Below are 21,549 nucleotides of genomic sequence, written 5' to 3'. Positions count from 1 at the left end.
CTCCTGTTCTAGGGCCCCGGGGCCAGCTGGGTGCTTCAGTCAATGGGATTCTACTGGAGGCTGGGGCGGAGAGGGAAGTCAGAAACATTTCACTCCACCCTGCATCCTCTTGGTACAAGCCCTGAGAGTGGTATTCAAGGTCAGAAACTGGATCAGGATAGAAAAACAAAAGAAGACTCGGTCCCTTGTTCCTAGTCTCACTAGGAAGCCATTTTCTCATCTGCAGCTGTAGAAATTCTCTACTAGGAAGTGTCTGAGAATGACACCAGCCAGCCTTGATCTGAGTATCAAAGCCCCTGTGACCTAGACTGGGGCTGGGCTAGGGGATATTCGCATGAAAGACCCGGCTTTGTGGGGAGAGCGTGCAAAGGAGATGGGAGAGGAGGAGGAGGCTAGAAGAGGGTGGTGCTTTCTTCCTATTTCTTTCCAGACTGCTCTGTGAATTGCTGGTCAGGGCTTGGTCTGTTTTCTGCCTCAGCCTCCCTGTGAGAGTATGACTCAACCTTGCATGCCTTCCGTTAAGCACCTCGAAGGGAGGCATCCAGGAAGACTGAGGAGCAGCACCCGTTTTGGAATAAACTCTGCAGGAAGTCTCTGAGCAGTTCACTTTTGGACTCCTTCTGGGTTCTCCTTTCGAGCTTTAGACTTTGGGATCCAGTCCTTGACCTAACAAGCTCCTGCCCGTCCTGACAAACTGCTGGAAGTGCCTCCATTCTTCACACAGAACTGCTCTGATGCGGCCCCATCCTGCACACTGACTGCAGGCTCTACACAGAGCATGGCGGGCCCCACAGCACATGGATGGCCTCTGCCTGTCACATGCTCATGGCGGAGGCGGGTGCCAGGACCCCAGCCCAGCGGGCTTAGGCTTCCCAGGACATTCCTGGAGCCCACCACAGCCACCCTCTCTGAGGCTGCCTTAGAAAAACCGAAAGGCCAGGAGGCAAAAGAAAAAATGCTTGTTTTTCAAACCAAACAATTGTAAATTAGCAAATATAACAACGGGAAAAGAAAGGCCCTTATGATAAAGATGCAAATATATTTGACCTGAAAGCTGAAGGAGGAATGGTATGGGGATAATTTTAGGAACTGTTTCTCCAAGTATGTCACCCCCACAGATAGAAACAGGATGGAATGGAGGTAGGCATTTTTCCCCATTAATGGTGACACATAGAGTTTCTAGAGAAACATGAGATTTAAGGCAGTAGTCTCAGCTCCTCCACCACGAAGGACGTCCTATGCTTGTTTTCTCCCACGGATTCTATGTTTTGAAAGATTTTCTCCCAATGCACTTTTTACTGTATTTCCTCAATTCTAGGATGCAGTCATTTGGGGAACACCCCTTCACACACAAAAAGGTATAGTACCACACCCAAACATGTGTGTCTATTTTAAGATGCATCCCAATTTCGGAACCACTAAAATGTAAAAATAAAACATGCTGTAAACAAAAGGAATTAGGGAACCTCCATGGTCTCTCTATAATAAATGCATAATTTCTGATAAACTGTCTGCAGAACACTCTAACCACAAGCTGCGCTGGAAGACAGGGAGCTGTGCCTTTAGCCTTCCAGCAGACAAGGGCGTCTAGAAGGGCTTGTTTGGGTATCTGGGAATCCCACAGAGGCGGGTGTGCATTCTAACACAACACTAGAAAGGTCTCCAGGGTTTGCCAGTGATGATTCTCTCCACTCACCACATTGCTAGAACCATCCTTAGTTTCTGAGTGAGAAATGAAAATGTAATGGGAAAAAGCCGGCAGTGTGGGCTCCTCTGTTTGAGCCTACACTTCACTGTTCTCCCAATCCTTATCTGTGAAGCATTAAACAAGGATGACCCAAGGCCCAGCTTTGACCTGGACCAAAACTCATTTGCAATGACGTAAAAATGTGTAAAGGCATCATGAAGGAGCCCAGGGAGGTAAGGTGGGAAGAATGAGTGAGAGAGTGAGAGAGTGAGAGTGAGAGAGAGAGAGAGAGAGAGAGAGAGAGCGCGAGTGTGCACCTCCCCTAACCCCCAAGGAAGGTGGTGCTGGGCAGAGCAGGGCTCTGGAACGGAGCCCAGAGGGCTGGACGGTGCAGGGACCCATAACACCAGGTATTGGGTGAGGAGTACGATGTGGGTTCCTGGCTCCTTGAGAACACTGGGAAGGCGGCCCTGCTAGAACAAGGTGGGCATTTCTGGCCTGTCTTCCCTACAGCAATAAGATGTACCCAGGGGCTTCTTCCCAACCCGGTCACATAAAGGTGCCTAATAACCTAAATTCTTTCCATCCCAAGTCAGGAGAGCTAATGATCTGCAAGATAAATGATCTGTCTATGTGGCTGAAGTCACAACCCCAAGAGGATCCCACACACCTGACTCAAGGCAGGGTCTACCTGATGTTGCCCATGCCCCCCTGGTGCCCCTGCAGAAGCTTACAAGCTCAGCAGTCAGCCTCAGGTCCCAGCATCAGAAAGTTGGGGAGAGGTGGGGTGTGGGGTGGAGGACCACTTTGTATAGAGCATGAGCAGCAAGGAATTCACAGGCATACTTGAACTTGAGGCCCAATGGCTTAAGCCAGTCCTGTCCTCTGCAAAGTGGACATGCTGCCTCTCCCTGTGGGCATCACTGCCGGGGCAGAGGAGACCATGGACATGCAGAGTGCCTGCCTTAGTGCATGAGCACTCCAAAGACAGTGCTAATGTTTCTAAACCAAAAAAGGGGACATCTGCTCTGACAGCGAACCAAGTCTTGAAAGTGATGTCAGGCTACATCTGGATTCAAAAAGTCCTCTGTCGTCTGAGGGCTCAGCGCCAATATCTGGGACTAAATCTGATCTTTCCAAACACAAATGATATACTTGTACAAGGAACGTCTGCCCTCCTCCTGCTATCCCACCCTGGACTCTAAGCTTCACAGGGACAACAGCAGTGCCTGTTCTGCTTGCCATTTTAACCGTTGTGCCAGGCACAGTGCCTGACATGGATGGGCTCCATCTAAACTTGTTAAAGAATAAATGAACAGGGCCGGGCGCGGTGGCTCAAGCCTGTAATCCCAGCACTTTGGGAGGCCGAGGCGGGTGGATCACGAGGTCAAGAGATCGAGACCATCCTGGTCAACATCGTGAAACCCCGTCTCTACTAAAAATACAAAAAATCAGCTGGGCATGGTGGTGCGTGCCTGTAATCCCAGCTACTCAGGAGGCTGAGGCAGGGGAATTGCCTGAACCCAGGAGGCAGAGGTTGCGGTGAGCCGAGATCGTGCCATTGCACTCCAGCCTGGGTAACGAGAGCGAAACTCCGTCTCAAAAAAAAAAAAAAAAGAATAAATGAACAAGTCAACTCTGTAATCAGGGCAGTGTGAAAAGCCACATACCCTGCCAGCTTCCCAAGTAAGGTAACGGGAAGTGTTTTAAATGAAATGTCCAGGATTTAATCATTGAGCTGAGTGAATCCCCTTCAGAATCACCACTCTGAGTCACATACCCATTTCAGCACGGAGGCCACCTACTCTTTTGGTTACCTTGTATGTTTGCCGCCTTGTACCCAAGACAACGTGGAATGTCTGCTGACTGCAGAACCTTCAGAGTCTGTTTCAGAGCCTCGCATACACACGCGCACACGTGCATGCACGCACATGCTCTTGCACACTCACACTCACTCACACACTCTCACAACCTCTCTCCTAGCATTTCTTCCCCGGGAGTAGGAGCCATCTCTGAGGAGGAGGAGGGGCCTAGGGCAAGGCAGTGGCGGACTGTACACATACCTTATCCCTCTTCCTGCCAGGATTCCTCTAAAACAACAATCAAGTGGAGAGTGCAGAAGCCTCCACAATGAAGAGCGAGAGGGGAGAGGTAGCACAAGGGCCTGGCATTGCAGAAAGCAGAAGGCAAGGAATTTAGCCAGTGGAGGGGTTGCGACCTAAGGGGCCCATGGGGGTGGATACTGAGCAGAGCCCCAGGATCCAGAATAACCAGAAACCAACTGGGGTGGGGACAGGGGAGCAAGTGCAAGTTTCAGGCTGAATCAGTGGGCTGAAACAAGGTTCGTAAACAAAGTGGTTAGACACCTGGGTGCCCACTTCTGTTTCAGGTGTTTTTTTTTTTTTTTTTTTTTTGCAGAAAGGAACCCAGCATGGCTCAGGACTCTAGAACACGGGCAGGTGGGGAAGGAGGTTGGAGGTCGGGAGGAGGTGGGGGAGGAGGTGCCACTTTAGAGTGGAAACAAGGGTAACGGGGTAACCGTGCAGGCACACTGAACGGCAATGGCAGGCCCCTCCCCACTACCCGGGCTCCCCCTCCTTCCTGCTTCCAGCAGCCTCCCCTGAATGCTTGACACTGAGGGCTTTGTCTCTGGAGAGCTCCAGGGTGGCCCAGCCCATGATCCCTGAGGCAGCTCCTGCTCGTAGCCCCCGCTGTGCAGCCCACCAGCCAGCAGGCCCCCCACCCTTGAGCTGGTGCTTCCATCTTAAATGCCAACCCATAACAAAGGGTCACCAGGCACTGGGGACGGGCTCAGACACAACAGAAGGGCCAAAAATAGAAAAAAGGGAGCTTGAAGGAAGCACAGAGAATAGGAGGAAACAGCACCAGCTCAGGACAGAGAACCCAGCCTGTAATTAAATCCTCAGAAGGACGGGTGAATAGACTGCAAATACCAAACAAGAACAGAATATGATGAAAACTTTTTCAAAAAGGAACACTTTGAGGGCAATATAAAGAGATTAGGAATTGTAAACACTGGATGAGAAAGCTGAGGAAATCTTCTAGAAGGTAAAGTACAAAGATGAAGAGATGGATTATAGGAATGAAAACTGAAGGGTCGAGATGACATCCAACTACCAAAAGTTTCAGAAAGAATTTTTAAAATAAAAAATGGAGGGGAGGGGGAACCTCTGAGTTAGAGGTCCTGAGTGTTTCTGCAACGTGGGTGAAAAAGACCCACCTAAAACAAAAGAACAGAGAATCCCACCACACAGGGGATAAAGAAACCACCTTAAATACTTGCAGAGAGAGATAATGGGACACATACAAATGAACGGGAATCATTCTGCATCCGATTTCCCAACTGCAACACTGGAAACTAAAAGACAAGATAACAATGTCTTCAAAATTCTGAGGAGCTCTGGAATTCCACACCTAAGCCCGCTATCGATTAAGTGTGAGGGTGGAATAAAGACCTTTGCTGATGTGCAAGGACTTAAAAAGTTTATCTCTCAGGGGCCCTTTCTGAGGAAGCTACTGGAAGATGCATCAGCAGAACCGAGGATTAAATCAATAAAGGGGAAACCATAAACTCCAGGAAACAGAACCCACACAGCACGGCAGCCAGGCGACAGCAGCACACCCAGGCCCAGACGGGGAAAGGAAGAGACGTCAGGGCAGCAACCTCTGGGGAGGAGGGTTGTGGAGGGGAGAGCATTTAGAACTGGACTTACTCGTTGGAAGGAAATAGGGATGGGCATGTGACAACTGCCTTAGAGCATTTGGAACAATGAAAACAATGGACCTAAGGCTATTCGACAAAAAAAAAAAAAAAAGGAATCAATTTAAAAATTAAAAAGATGGCCGGGCGAGGTGGCTCACGCCTGTAATCCCAGCACTTTGGGAGGCCGAGGCAGGTGGATCACGAGGCTAAGAGATCGAGACCATCCCAGTCAATGCGGTGAAACCCCGTCTCTACTAAAAATACAAAAAATTATCTGGGCATGGTGGCGTGTGCCTGTAATCCCAGCTACTCAGGAGGCTGAGGCAGGAGAATTGCCTGAACCCAGGAGGCGGAGGTTGCGGTGAGCCGAGATCGCGCCATTGCACACCAGCCTGGCTAACAAGAGCGAAACTCCGTCTCAAAAAAAAAAAAAAAAAAAAATTAAAAAGACATTTTAAGAAAGTAATGTGAAAATCAATAGGCATCTGGACAACTCCTCAAATGAATGAAACAAGTTTAAGTAATTCCAAGAAACACAGTCCTAATACGTTACTTGATTCAGTGGTACCCAATGTCTGCATTATAATCTATGTTAACACTGAGCATTAATCCAGCAAAAACTGTGATAATGCTTAATGGAGGGAGATTATAAGAGAAGAAAATAGTCAAGAAATAAGCAATATAGTAAAATTACTTAGAAATAAGGAGATAAAGTACTAGAGAGAAAAAAATCTTAAAAAGTTGAAAGCAAGTGTCTCTGGGAAACAAAAAGGCAAAGGTGGGGAGACAGGGCAGGGGCTGCTATATTACGAGCACTCTGATTTTTTAAACTGCACACATGCATCACTTTGTTAAAGTAAAAGCAAATTTTAACTCTGAAAGAGAGCTGGGGAAATATGGAAGACAGTATGAGAATTGGTTATTTCTTTTAGGCAAACTGCTGTTACTGCTGCCATCAGGGACATGAATGCAACATAATCTCACTCCTAGTTTGCTTGTTAATATGTTCCCAAGTGGGTGACAATGTCCAAAGCTGCACATCCAGCTGATTCCAGCCTTCCCCCTGGCTAGGCTTCCCCAAAATGCAGATGCCTGGAGGGGGAGCTGCAGCACCCAGGGAGTCCCTGGGACGGTGGCTGCCTCTGCCACAGAATCCACACAGGGCTCTGCCAATCCCTGTCTCACATAGCCCAGGTCTCTGATTGCCTTCTCTGGTGTGAGTGCAAAGGTCACATTCTGGACCACTGTGTAGCAGTCACAGAAGATGATGTGTGTTCAGGAAGCCCTGAACAGCCCACTGGACAGTGAGACTGGCTACCTGCGGCTTGCCTGTAAAATATGCTCACTGTAAAGGGACCCCTGAGGTTAAATGTAAGCAATCTCCTTGGTTTAAGGGAGTCCCTTAATCCCTGAAAGACCTGGGGGCTGGGGGGCAGCTACTGTGAAGACCCTAGGGTAGAAATAAAGTTGTTGTATTAAAGGGACAGAAAGTAGGGCTCTGTAACTGGAGCCTGGTAAGATGGGAGGAGTGTTTATTGATATGCTTATCGGGGCTCAGTTTATAAAGGCAAGAGTGGGAGATGATAAATTTCTAATGATTAGAGGGCATCCTCACAATAGAAGACTCAGCAGCCATTTGAAGCAACTTTGTACACATATACAAACTAACAGAAAAGTTCAGGAGAAAGAGTAAGTTACAACACGGTTTAAAAAGTACAATCCTATATTTTGTTTTCAAAACAATTATCTGCATAGAAAAGGATCTAGGCAAATATAAAGCAAAACATTAACCACTGTTTGGCTTTGCACAGTTGAAATTATGAGTATTTTTAATGTTCTTTTTATTTTTGCCTGTATTTCTTCTGCTTTTTTGGTCATGAGCATATATAGCTTTTGTAAGAAAAACAATTGTAAATACTTCATTTGATGGAGCGAAAAATAAAAATCCGCTGGATTTAAACTTGAGAAGCACTTTGTAAATCAGCTGTCCAACTAAGCCACCTAAAGAGGAGCTGTGCAGTTAATCATTTCAACCGTCAGAGGTTTTTCAACATCGGAACTGAGTGCTCCTTGCCAAAGAGAAACTCTCAAAAGACATGCTAACCACCAATTTCATCAATCTGTTTACACCCTGGTGTTTCAAGAGAGCCCACCCACAATTCAAAGGTGTATTCAGCAGACATTAAGCAATCAAAGGAGCCAGGAAATTCTGCAGACATTCCAAAGGAAATATCTGGCTGACACGATGAACAAGAATGAAGTTCAAAGGCCTCTGGGTATGTTAGATCATCAACAGTGGAAACACACACACTTGGCCCAGGCCAGACAGCGGCCAACTGTGAGCCACTTAAACTCAATAAGAGCAGTGTGGGCACGGCAGAGGCAAGAAGTTTACCCAGCCATCCGTGGAGTCCCTAACAGGTGGTGTGCCCAAGATGCTTTCTACAAATACAAAGTGAAAGTCAGAAGCATTTGACTAATCCAGTGAAGAGTGCAGGAACTCTCAGTTGTTTTTCAGTTCTGATTTTATTTGCATCATTTTCTTATACTTTCAGCTGAGAAGTCTAAATTTTTTAGCAAAAGAAACACAAAGCATAAACATGTTCCCTAAGACCAATGCATCTCATCTCCCTCAGTCTCTAGGTGGTCCTCTCCACTCACGGGGCACGGGGAGACAGTGGACCACCCAGCCCTGTTGGCCTTGAGCCCCTCTGGGCCTCCTGATACTGTACCCCCTTCTCCACTCTAGTTCTCCTTCCTCAGATAGGTCTTTCCTAACTGTGCCCTACCATCTCCTACCTCCCTGCCTTTGCTCATGTTGCTCCCCCTTGCATCTATCTGTCTTGTTGAAATGATCTCATTATTTAGGGCCTGGCTGAAAGAACCCAGCACTCTACAGCCTCCCTGATGATCCTAGCAGGCAAGAACTTGGACTTCTGGAGTCAGTTAGATTTGAGTTCAAGTCCCAGCTCTGCCACTTACATACTAGGGTTTTCCAAAGTCACTCTTTTACTCTCTGAGCCTCACCTAAACATAACAATAGAAATAATATATACCTGATAGAATTATTTGTAAGGATTAAATGAGAGAAAGCACAAAAAGCACTTAACCACAACAAGATACCACTTCAGAACCACTATGGTAGCTACAATGAAAAGGACAGCAATCCAAATGTTGGCAAGGATGTGGACAAATGCAAGCCCTCTGCACTGCTGGTGGGATTGTAACAGGGGGCAGCCACTCTGGAAAACAGTCTGGAAGTTTCTTGAAATGTGAGACATAGAGTTGCCATATGACCCAGCAATTCTATTCCTAGTTATATACCCAAGAGAAATGAAAACATACGCCTACACAGAAACTTGCACACGAATGTTCATGACAGCATTTTTTCTTAATTACCAAAACATAGAAATAACCCAAATGCCCATCAACTGATAAAAAGTGGCATATCCATACTATGAAATAATATTCAGTCATAAAAGGAATGATGTACTGATACATAAGGCAACTTAGATAAGCCCTGAAAACAGTCTGCTAAGTAAAATAAGATAGATACAAAAGACCACATATTATATTAGAATATTTTTGTTTATATGAAAAGTCTAGAAATGGAAAATCTCTAGAGACAAAAGTGGATGAATGCTGCCACGGTCTGGGAGCAGGGGAAGCTGATGGACAGAATGGCTCATGAGTTGGGGGTTCTTTCGGGGGTGATGACAATGTTGGAAATTAGATGGCAGTGATAGTTGTGCAACTCTTTGACTACACTAAAAACCAATGGGCTGTATACTCTCAAAAAGTGAATTTTGTGGTGTATGAATTGTATCTCAATAATGCTATTGGTATTTTTATAAGTACTTAGCATAAGACCTGGCACATGGTAGATACTAAAAAAATGTTACTTACTTACTATTAACTCTGGTCCTTAAAGTAAAGATATTACCTTATTCATGGGATACTTTTCTGAGTACCTGGCCCCATGCCCTGTTTACAGTACACAATCATATAGTTTGCCAAATGGCTGACTGTACCATGAAAAGAATGTATAGTATGAAAAATACACAAAGATGACACTTGGTACATTCAGGACGACACAGATAGCCCTTTCCTCATTCTACCTGTGGCACAGGTGGCTTGGCCATGCCAGGCACAGAGGGGATGGCTTTGCAAGGCTGGGCAGGGAGGCAGAAAGCAGATCTCAATTCCCAGCAAAGGCCCCTGAAGATATGAAGAGATTAGGAGCCCTAGGTCTGTACTTCCTGATGGCTGAAGGGGGCCAGGCAGGGAAGACAGCTCCGTGGGAGACCCACGAGACAGGAAACGGGAAATACACATGGGCAGGGAACCTGGCTGCATCAGAGCAGGTACATCCTCCCTGTTCCAGGTCATCAGGAGGGAGGCTCTGGGCCAGAATTGCCCCCGTTTCTGTTGCATCTAGAGAGCCAAGCTATGACACAGCCCTGAACCTCCACAAGCCTGCAGAGAGCAACATCAGCAGCCTAGAGGTTGCCTTGTGGCTGGTCGGCACCCAAGGGAAGGCTGGCTCCTCTCAGCCACAGGACACTTGGTCTGCCACAGCACTGCCAGTGACACATCAGTGGCTGATGTAAGGACCAGTCAATCAACAGTACCCAGGCACCTGATCATCACTACAGAGGAAAAACCAAATTGAGTCCTACCTCACTTTGGCAAACAAATTCTTGGTGGATTAAAGATTAAATGTGAAAAGCAAAACTTCCAGACTTTTATAAAAAATATGGAGTATTTTATGTTTTAGTAGAGATAAGTATTAAAGAAATAGATGGACATGCACAAAACCATCTATAAAATAATAGGCTGATGAATCTTACTGCCCTAAAATTAAAAACTTGGGGACTAGACACAAGACACAAAGTAAAAAGATAAGCCTTAGACTGGGAGCAGTGTACAGTGACAATGGATTAACATCCAAAATACGGAAATAAAGAACCCCTCCAGGCCAGGCACGGCTGTTTACACCTGTAATCTCCGCAGTTTGGGAGGTTGAGGAGGGCAGATCACTTGAGGTCAGGAGTTTGAGACCAGCCTGGCCAACATGGTGAAACCCCATTTCTATTAAAAATACAAAAATTAGCTGGGCATGGTGTTGGGTGCCTGTAATCCCAACTACTAGGGAAGCTGAGGCAGGAGAATCACTTGAACCAGGAGGTAGAGGTTGCAGTGAGCTGAGATGGCGCCACTGTACTCCAGCCTGGGGGACAGAGCAAGACTCTGTCTCAAAAATAAAATAAAATAAAATAAAAACCCTCCCAAGCAATAAGAAAAATACATCATTCACAAGCAAAATGGCAGTGCTAGACCACTCACGGCAAATCACTGGCCAAACTGCGAATGTCCAACAAAGTAAGTGGAGCACAAACCTGAACCTGCATACCACTTCAGAGGGCACATGACTATATCCAGAAGGGTGAAAATGAGCAGCAATTCTATTCCTAACTTGTTCCTAGAGAAATTCTTAGCATAAAGACAAAAGGATATTAATTACAACATTGTTTATAGAATTACATTATTAAAAATGACCCAAATCCTCCCCAACAGAAGGATAAATAACTAAGTTATGGTATATTCATGGAATATAATTCTATACCCCTTGAAAATACATGAACTAGAGCTGTATCAGCCAGGAAAAATAACTCAAGAATGCTGCTAAGAAAAAAACATATTGGTCAGGCACAGCAGCTCACGCCTGTAATCTCAGCACTTTGGGAGACCAAGATGGGTGGATCACCTGAGGTCGAGAGTTCGAGACCAACCTGACCAACATGGAGAAACCCTGTCTCTACTGAAAATACAAAATTAGCCAGGCATGGTGGCACATGCCTGTAATCCCAGCTACTCGGGAGGCTGAGGCGGGAGAATTGCTTGAACCAGGAAGGTGAAGGTTGGTGTGAGCTGAGATAGCACCATTGCACTCGAGCCTGGGCAACAAGAGTGAAACTCCATCTCAAAAAAAAAAAATAGTTGAAAAATACGTACCAGTATGACATATATCCCATGTAAGATATCACCTATACAGACTGTGAAAACATGAAAAGATATCTAGGAATGAAAAACACCAAACTTAGAGCAGTAGAGGCTCTGGAAAGGAAGGAGGCATGGGCCTGGGGGATGCATGGGATCAATATTTTCTTTCTTTTATTAAAAAAGAAATCTGACATAAATTTTAGGAAACATCAAGACTTGGAAGAGCTGCATGGTGGATACATGGGCATTTGCTACATTGTTCTCTATCCTTCTCTATATATTTTGTAATATAACTTTTTAATTTTAAAAATCAGATAATAGACCTTAAAAAGAAACTTTTTTTTTTTCAAATCTCACAAATGTGCATAAGGAATGGAGTTGCTACAGATAATACAGGTACCCAGCGAAATTTAAATTTCAGACAAATAACACTTTTTTAATTAAAAAATTTTTCAAAATACTCATCCTGTATTTTTATTTGCTAAATCCAACAACCTTAACAAGGAGGCACACACTAAAAGCTCTGTTGAGTGAAAAACTGAAGGCAAAAGAACTACAGGCTGAGCAGCAGGAGAAGGCTCCTGCGGCCCTAACTCAACCACGGAGAATCACACACCTGCGAACAAAAGTGGGGAAGGTCTACACACGAGTCTAGAAAGATCTATGTGACACGTGTACATCTTTCATAAAAATAAAGCATGGACTGATGGCATGATCTAATTTATATTAAAAACACAAATTACAACGATATATTTCTGTAAGTCATTTACATATAAATGCAGAGAAAAAAGTCAGGAAGAAAAATGAGCAAACTGGTGTGAATGAAAGGTACTTAAGCTTGGGCTGTTATTTAATATTTTTAGATAAAATATTCTTCCATTCCTTATTTAATTAAAAATAAATACTTTTTTGGTAAAAAGGAAAACATAAGTCTAGAAAGACACTTGCAAACTGTCAATGAGATGTATTGGCATTAGAGGAAAAAAGAAAGGTAATATTTTCACTCTTTGGTTGATAGAATTCTATATGATTTAGATTTTCTGAGAAGAGCTTTGATAATTTTTGAAATGTCATGAGATATTGTTAAAAAAATTTTTTTTAAAGACAAGGTTCTCCAACCTTCTCTCTACCACAGCATCCAAGGAGTTCAAGGTGACTTCATTATGGAGGGTGCATCTGCTGAGCAGAGAAGGAAAAGCAAAGCAGGGTGGGCTCCAAAGCCCCTTCCTGGCTGGAATCTGGGTAACAACATATATTCCACATGACCCAATACCAGCCTCCCAGGCCAGCAGCATACAGAGTTTAAAACATGGGCCTTGATACTAGACAGATGTGATTCAAATCCTGGATTCGCCAACCAGTAGTGGCTATGTGGCCTTGGCTGTGTTACTTAACCTCTCTGAGCCTCAGCTTCTGTCTCTATAAATGGAAACAATAGCTCCTAGCTCATACAGTTGTAGTTACAGCACCAAATAAAGCGCTTTGGTCCATACACAGTAATCTCTTAATCAATGCTAAGTATTGGTGTTGCATCGGAATCACTGCTTCCCTTCCACACCCGATATGCAGGCAGGCCTGGCTTCAAATAGAGCCCTCCCCAATAATGTGCCATCATCACTAGGCTGCAATTCCTCTCTTCAGGCTACAAGTCTTTCCTTTTCTTTCAGCAAACATTCACTAGGCATTTATGATATATAAGGCACTCCCCCACCTCCCTCCGAGGATGGCTCCCAGGTGAGCTGAATCAGGAGTGAAGGCACAGGGAAGAGAGCCACGCAGAGGCAGGAGACCTGGGTTTGACCTTGGCTCAGCCACACCCTTAAGCTCTCGGAGGCTTTGCTTTCTTACTTGTAAAACAAGATTGCAATCGCAGCTTGGCAGGGTTATTGTGTGAAATAAACAGTGTGTGTGGAAGCAGCGAGTGCAGGGGCAGACACAGCATGGATATTTGGTGTCACCAGAAGTGTACACACAATCACCTCTGTGTGTAAGGGGGTGCCAAGTGTCGAGAGCTCTCAAAAGCAAGCATAAGGCAGAAGAAGAAGAAGAAGAAAGAAGAAGAAGAAGAAGAGCAGGCTGCTGAGAGGGTAAACAGAACCAAAGGCATCTTCAGGTGGGATGTATTACAAAGTGCTAGCAGGCAGAAACGAAGCGGAGACAGAGGGGCAGGCACACTCCTAGAAGACAGGACAGAAAAGGCCGGGGTGTGGGTCCTCCCTGGCACGTGTGGGAAGCATGGGGTTGGCTGGACCACTGGCCCTGCAGAGCAGACCACACGACCACAGAGATCTGGTGGGAGGGGGTGGAACCCGGGAGGCTGCAGAGCAGGTGCTGTCTTAGGATCTGCCCTATCCTAGGGAGCAAGAAGGGGAGCATGGCTAGAGAGCTCCGGGCAGGGAGGAGGAATTCTCATAGCGGCGCTTACAGGAAAAACCTGGAGCCACAATGGGAGATGCCACAGACTGCTTAGAAAAAACTACCCGGGTCAAGAGTTGTGAGGACCTCATCCAGGTGGAAGCAGAGACTGAAGAGGAGGATGAAAAGATGAGGAAATGCCTGATGGGGTGCTGGCAGGCAGGGATGGCAGAGGAGCCCTGGGAGGATTCTGGCCTCTGTCTCGTGGGAATATTCAGAAGAGTAGTTGTGGGTTGGGTCTTCTATTGAGAGTGGTGAGGAAACAGAAGAGGAGTTCAGTTTGGGAATATTCAGGTTGAGGTGTCAGCCAGCCATTATTTGTGGGCTTGTCCAGCAGGCTGGTGGAAATGGAGACCCGGTGCTACGGAGAGCACAGGCTGGCTGTTGCAGTTGGCAGCTTGGTGCCTGGCAGGGCCGGACGCCAAGTGAGAGAAGAGTGCTCAGTGCAGGAGGCTGGGTGGGAACTGGGCAGTGCGCAGGGTGAGGGAGAGGCTACCACAAGATGGGGAGTCAGAGGGGAACAAAGCTGAATGCAGCTGAAATCAAATGGAAAGGATGCAGTGTTTCAGGAAAGAAGGACTGCAGAAGAATATCCAATGAGCTAAGAAAATACTGTAAGAAAATATAATACAATAATAAACAGGTTATAAAATTTATATCAGTAGAATCCCATTACTGCTAAAACACACACACACACAAACTAAAGGAGAGTGAAAGTGTTGACAGCAATTTTCCTGAGTGGATTGTAGGTTGCCTTTATTTTCTTCCTTGTGCTTTTGACAAAAATCTTCTATATCGTCTATAGAACATGTACTAGTTCTGCATTCAGAAAATGAACATATTAAGGAAGGAGGAAATTGGTCAACAGTATCCAAAGTTGAATTGGGGTCGAGAACAATAAGGATTAGGAAAGAGCCAGCGAGTCAGACAATTTAGGAATTGAGGAGTGAATGGGGATATTGGAGAGGAGATGGCAAGCAGGGATGATTTGGGGGAGTAGGGCACACAAAGACGGTAGCTGGAGAGGCTGGGGAGACGGACGGAGGGTGGCGGGGGCAGAAGCTGCTAAGAACAGAGGGGACAGAGGCATGTTTTCGTGGAAAGGAAGATGTAGAGAAGGGGGAGAGATTGACAGCACAATGAGGGAGGAAATTCCAAGCAAAAGCCAAGCGGGAAGATGGGGAAATGAGAACTCACCTACCGGGATTAATCTTGGGAAGGAAGAGGGCCACTGGAGGGTGCTGCAATCTCTGCTGCCCCCTTTTTCATTTTTAGCCCTTCGATCTGGGTCTGTAAATTCCACACAGGTAGGTGCCACATCTGACCATTCACCACTTAGTTCGCAGAACCCAGTATAGGCCTATGCATAGTGGTGGTTTTATAAATAATTGCTAATAAATGAAAGCTTCCCTCTTCCTCTGCTCCATCTCTAAAGTTTGATAAAATCTCCCTTTGGACCCAGGAAAGTGGGTTTATAAAATAAGTATGCAAGCTGATTTAGAGAAACAATAGAAAGGCATATTAATAAGCAAGTGCACAGTCTGAAAGATTCCAGAGACCTCTGAGTGGAGACCACAGGACATCTCAGTGCCTTCTTTTTTTTTTTTTTTTTTGAGACGGAGTTTCACTCATGTTACCCAGGCTGGAGTGCAATGGCGCAATCTTGGCTCACCGCAACCTCCGCCTCCTGGGTTCAGACAATTCTCCTGCCTCAGCCTCCTGAGTAGCTGGGATTACAGGCACGCGCCACCATGCCCAGCTAATTGTTTGTATTTTTGGTAGAGACGGGGTTTCACCATGTTGACCAGGATGGTCTCGATCTCTTGACCTCGTGATCCACCCGCCTCAGCCTCCCAAAGTGCTGGGATTACAGGCTTGAGCCACCGCGCCCGGCTCAGTGCCTTCTTAAGAACGAGAAGGGGCTGGGTGTGGTGGCTCACTCCTATAATCCCAGCACTTTGGGAGGACAAAGTCGGTAGGCTGCCTGAGCTCAGGAGTTCGAGACCAGCCTGGGCAACATGTTGAAATCCCATCTCTACTAAAAAAATGCAAAAAAAGTAGCTGGGTGTGGTGGCACACACCTATAATCCCAGCTACTCAGGAGGCTAAGGCAGGAGAATTGCTTGAACCCAGGAGGCAGAGGTTGCAATGAGCCAAGATCATGCCACTGCACTCCAGCCTGGGCCAAAGAGTGAGACTCCCTCTCAAAAAGAAAAAAAAAAAAAAAAAAAAAAAAAAGAGAACAAGAAGAGGCGAGATTTTCCATCAAGCCAAATCAGTTAACCTCAAGGTGTCCAACCTAAGACACAATTCCTGAATGCAATTCAAGAAGGCTATGAAAGCAATGGGTCTAAGGTAAGGTGGCAGCATCTTTGATGAAAGACACTGTGTTTGCCTTAGCTAGGGTCCTAGCACGAGGTGGTCAATAGTGAAAACTAGTGATCCTGGGACCAGCCAAAACTTTAGCGGCCCCGTGCACACTCCCAGCCAGGGTGCTGGCTCCACCTCTGCCCAGGAAGTACAGCCTCCTCTGGCGCCAACCAACTCAGTCTGCAGGACCTGGCTCTGGGCTTGTTGCTGTAATTTAACAAAGGGGCCCTGAAAGAGACCCAGCAAGACAAGGAGGGCAGGAAGAGTTAAAGTGATGGGATTTAACAGAAGACAAGTTGAACTCGTGCCGTTCATGAGTCATGCCCAGTGACAGGAGGCAAGAAAGGAAAGGAGATAAACTGGTTCTCGTGACTAAGTCACTCTTCTTATTTACTCTATTACTCAGCTCTCAAACCACATTGCCAGCTGTAATTGCATTTCAATTCATGTTTAACACAAACATAACTTAGCTGGATGTTGGCATCCAATATCCCAGACACAGAAAGGCAAAACAGAAAGGAGCCAGCTAATTCAATTCCATAAATGTTCCGTGCATGCTGGTGGAGAATGTATGCACCAGGCCCTGTGCTGGGTACTGGGGGTGCAGCTACGTGAAAGGCACAGATCCATGGCCTCCTCCTCATGGGGCTCAGTACTCAGGGAAAGTAATTAAAGAGTGATAACTGTAGTTAAACTATAATTAAAGAGTGGTAAGCACTGCAATGGAGGAAAGAAAAGGCACTACTGAAACACACAGAACCAGAACATAATTCCGCAGGGAGAGGAACGGCAGGCACATACAAAAGCACAGAGGCAAGGATGAGCAACACCTCTGAGGAACTGTGTACAGTTCAACGGGGGCAGAATGAGAAACAAAAGGTAGGGAAGGAGCAAATCTAAACAAGCCTCAGACGCCAGTGAAGCCCATCCACTGGATAAACACTTACTGAGTGCTAGCTGCTCAGCACTTGGTGGTAAGTAAAACAATGAATTTGCCTTTAAGTCCAAAAACAGAGCCAGAGCACAATTCTAGGCAGGTGAGTAACCTCATCTTTTGGAAAGCTTCCACTGGCAACAGTTCAGGGAAGACTGGAGAAGGTTAGAATGGAGTTAGGGAGATGCACCAGGAGGCAACCCAATAGGCCTTAAGAAAGGAGCGTGGAGAACAGAGTGAATGTGTATTTGCTTAATCCACAGGTCGATCACTTCCTACATTGTCTCCCTCTCACCTGCCACTCCCCATACACACGGTAGAACTTGTAATCACATAATTTCCCATCATATACACCTCATAAATTTGTCATCCTAAACCATAATCAAAAGAGTCATGGAACAGCCAGGAAACAAGGGGGGGAATTAGAAACAATAATTCAATGAGGTTGCTGACTGTAAGAGAAATATTTCTTTTTTAATTAATTTTCCTTTTTTTTTTTTTTTTTTTTTTGAGACCGAGTCTTGCTCTGTTGCCCAGGCTGGAGTGTAATGGCACAATCTGGGCTCACTGCAACCTCCGCCTCCCATGTTCAAGTAATTCTCCTGCCTCAGCCTCCCAAGTAGATGGGATTATAGGCACGTGTTACCATGCCTGGTTAATTTTTGTATTTTTAGTAGAGATGGGGTTTCACCATGTTGACCAGCTGGTCTCAAACTCCTGACCTCAGGTGATCGGTCTGCCTCAGCCTCCCAAAGTGCTGGGATTATAGGCGTGAGCCACCACACCCGGCCAAAAATTAATTTTCTTTTATGCAAAATATGTAAACCATACCAATAACCATTTAAAAAATAAAATGAGGTGGGGGGAGCAGTACTATTTACATTAGCAAGGTCAATTGTCAAGGTTACATTAGCTCCGTAAAACAAATGAGGAAGCTTCCAATCTTTTTTCAAAGCTTTAGGATAGTTCGTATGATGTAAAAATTAACGGTTCCTTGATAATATGAGAGAATGTTACCTTAAAGCAATTTAGGCCTAGTGTTTTTGTTGTAAATAATTAATTATCTAATGACATTTCCAATTTATTACTTGGATACAGGCTTTTTATAGGATTTCTTCTTAGATAGCAGTAGAAATTATTTATTTAGCTCATCAGGATTTTCCATTTTAGTCATACATAGCTGTACATAGAGCTACATATCATATTCTTTTATAATTCTGAAATCTCCTATATTCTTACTTTCCTTTTACCAAATAAGCTTTCCCTATATTATTTAATTTACTATTAGATTTGCCAGAAGTTGATCTATTGTGCTTTTTACAAAGACTCAATTCTTAACATCTCTCCCTCCTTTTCTCTTACTCTTAATTTCTGATTTTATCTTTGTTATTTCCTTCCATGTGTTTTTCTAGCGATTTAAGCTGCGGGACGATACCAAGTGATCCAATACACATGTCATTGGAGGCCCAGAAAGGGAGAAGTGAAAAAGAAATACTTTAAACAAAAATGTTACAAATTTGATGAAAATCATAAACCCACAAATTCAAGAAAATCAATGACACCTCCAAGCAGAATAAACATTAAGAAAACTACACCAAGCCGTATCATAATAAAAATGCTTAAAACCAGTGATAAAGAGAAAATCTTAAAGACAGCCTGAGACCCCCTACATATAGAAAAACAAAGGTAAAAATGACAGCAGGCTTCTCATAAGAAACAATGCAAGCAGTAAGAGAATGGAGCAACATCTTTTTTTTCTTTTCTTTTTTTTTCCCCAGACAGTGTTTCACTCTGTTGCTCAGGCTGGACTGCAGTGATGCAATCACAGCTCACTGCAGCCTTGATTTTCCAGGCTCAGGTGATTCTCCCATCTGAACCTCCTGAGCAGCTGGAATTACAGGTGTGCACCACCATGCCTGGCTAAGTTTTGTACTTGTAGCAACAACTTTAAAGTACTGAAAGAAAATGCCAACTTAGATTTCTATACCCAAGGAAAACATCCTTCAAAAGCAAAGACAAAATAAATACTTTGTTCAGACAAACAAAAGCTGAGAGAATACATCACCAACAAACGAACACTATGAGAAATGTTCAAAAAACTTCGTCAGGCTGAAGGAAAATTATATCAGATGAAAATGTGGATCTACACAAAGCAATGAAGAGCACTAGAAATAGTATCATAGGGATAACTATAAAAGACTGTTATTGTCTTTTATAAGATAAAATTTTAAAGCAAAAATAACAATGTATTGTGGAGTGTATGACATATGTAGGAAAAAAAAAATATGCCAACAATAGCACAAGGGCCAGAAGAGAAGCAATAAACATGCTGTTCTTACACGACACATGAAGTTGTGTATTCCTTAAAAGTAGACTATGGTAAGTTAAAGACACATGGTGTAAACTCAAAAGCAACTACTGAGAAACAACAACAACAAAAAGAAATAGAACTAGGAGGCCAACAGAGGCAATAAAATGAGATAAAATAATTAATAAAAAATATGTTGGAAAAACAGGAAAAGGGGAAAAAACAACAGATGGGGAAAAAATGAACACAGAGAAAGATTAGCAAATTTAAACCCAACCACATCAATAATCGTGTTGAATATAAATGGGCTAAACACCCCAATTAAAAGGAAAAAATTGTCAGACTAGATATTACAATCTCTATAAGAAAGCCACTTTAAATATAAAGACACAGATAGGCTCAAAGCAAAAAGATGGAAAAGAGTATTTCATGCCAACACATATCAAAAGAAAGTTGTAGGGCCGGGCGCGGTGGCTCAAGCCTGTAATCCCAGCACTTTGGGAGGCCGAGACGGGTGGATCACGAGGTCAAGAGATCGAGACCATCCTGGTCAACATGGTGAAACCCCGTCTCTACTAAAACTACAAAAAATTAGCTGGGCATGGTGGCGCGTGCCTGTAATCCCAGCTACTCAGGAGGCTGAGGCAGGAGAATTGCCTGAACCCAGGAGGCGGAGGTTGCAGTGAGCTGAGATCGCGCCATTGCACTCTAGCCTGGGTAACAAGAGCGAAACTCCATCCCCAAAAAAAAGAAAAAAAAAAAAAAAAAAAAAAAAAAAAGAAAGTTGTAGTGGCTATACTAATATATGACAAAGCAGATTTCAGAGAAAGGAATATTAGCAGAGATAAAGTGGGTCACTTAATAATGATGAAGGGGTCAATTAATCATGAGGACATATCAGTCCTAAACGTGAATGCAACTAATGACTGAGAACCAAAATACAGGAAACAAAAACTTATAGAACTGAGAAAAAACAGACTAATCCACAATTATAGTCAGAGATTTTAATACCTTTCTCTTCATAATTCATAGAACAAATTGACAGAAAATCAGTAAGTATACAGAAAACTTGAACAATACTATCAACCAACTTGACCTAATTGCCATTTGTAGGACACTCAACTGCAACAAAAGAAGAATATACACTCTTTTCAAGTGTATGTGGAATGTTCACTGAGATGGATCACAGTCTAGGCTGAAGTCAATGAATCACAGCTTGCAGGCCAAATCCAGCCTGCAGCCTCTTTTTGTACAGCCTATAAATTACAGATAGTTTTATATATTTTCAAGAGCTGAAAACATAATAATATACAATAGAGATCATATAGCTCACAAAGCTTAAAATATACATTTGGCCCTCTACAGAAAAGTTTGCTGACTCATATTGTAAGCCATAAAACTATGTTCTCTGACCACATAAAATTAAATATATTCTTCTTTTTTGAGACAGAGTCTCGCTCTGTCACCAGGCTGGAGTGTGGTGGCACAATCGCAGCTCACTGCAACCTCCGCCTCCTAGGTTCAAGCGATTCTTCTGCCTCAGTCTCCCAAGTAGCTGGGACTATAAGCATGTGCCACCACATCCAGCTAATTTTTTTGTATTTTTAGTAGAGACAGGGTTTCACCATGTTGGCCAGGATGGTCTTGATCTCTTGACCTTGTGATTTGTCTGCCTCAGCCTCCCAAAGTACTGGGATTATAGGCGTGAGCCACAGAAACATATCTAGAAGTCCCCACATATATGAAAACAAAAGAACCCACATCTAAATAATTCACGGGTCAAAAAAGATAACAGCAAATTAGATAGCATTGAGAATGGAATGAAAATTATACACATCACAACAAACTTTAAGAGATGAAGCTAATTCAGAGTTTGAAGGGAAATTCATAGCATTAAATGCTTATGTTAGAAAAGAAGAAAGGTCTCAAATCAATAACCAAACTTCCATCTTAAAAAACTAGAACATTTAACCCAAGTAAGCAGAAGAAAGAAAACTTCAAAAAGTGAAAACAATAGTTAAAAACAGAAAAGCAGAGGCTGGGCGCGGTGGCTCAAGCCTCTAATCCCAGCACTTTGGGAGGCCGAGGCGGGTGGATCACGAGGTCAA

At 44.3% G+C, this 21,549-nt stretch overlaps 1 protein-coding gene across 10 annotated transcripts in view; it reads right to left on the bottom strand.

Annotated features, from left to right (window-relative positions):
- The window catches only part of MVB12B (multivesicular body subunit 12B), a 228,186-nt gene that overhangs the window by 172,200 nt on the left and 34,437 nt on the right, over nucleotides 1–21,549 (bottom strand). The window lies entirely within an intron of this gene.

Source organism: Sapajus apella, unplaced genomic scaffold (genome assembly GCF_009761245.1).
Source record: "Sapajus apella isolate SASKATOON/1434 unplaced genomic scaffold, GSC_monkey_1.0 scaffold97, whole genome shotgun sequence".
NCBI lineage: Eukaryota > Metazoa > Chordata > Mammalia > Primates > Cebidae > Sapajus > Sapajus apella.
This window is presented reverse-complemented; position numbering and strand designations above follow the sequence as displayed.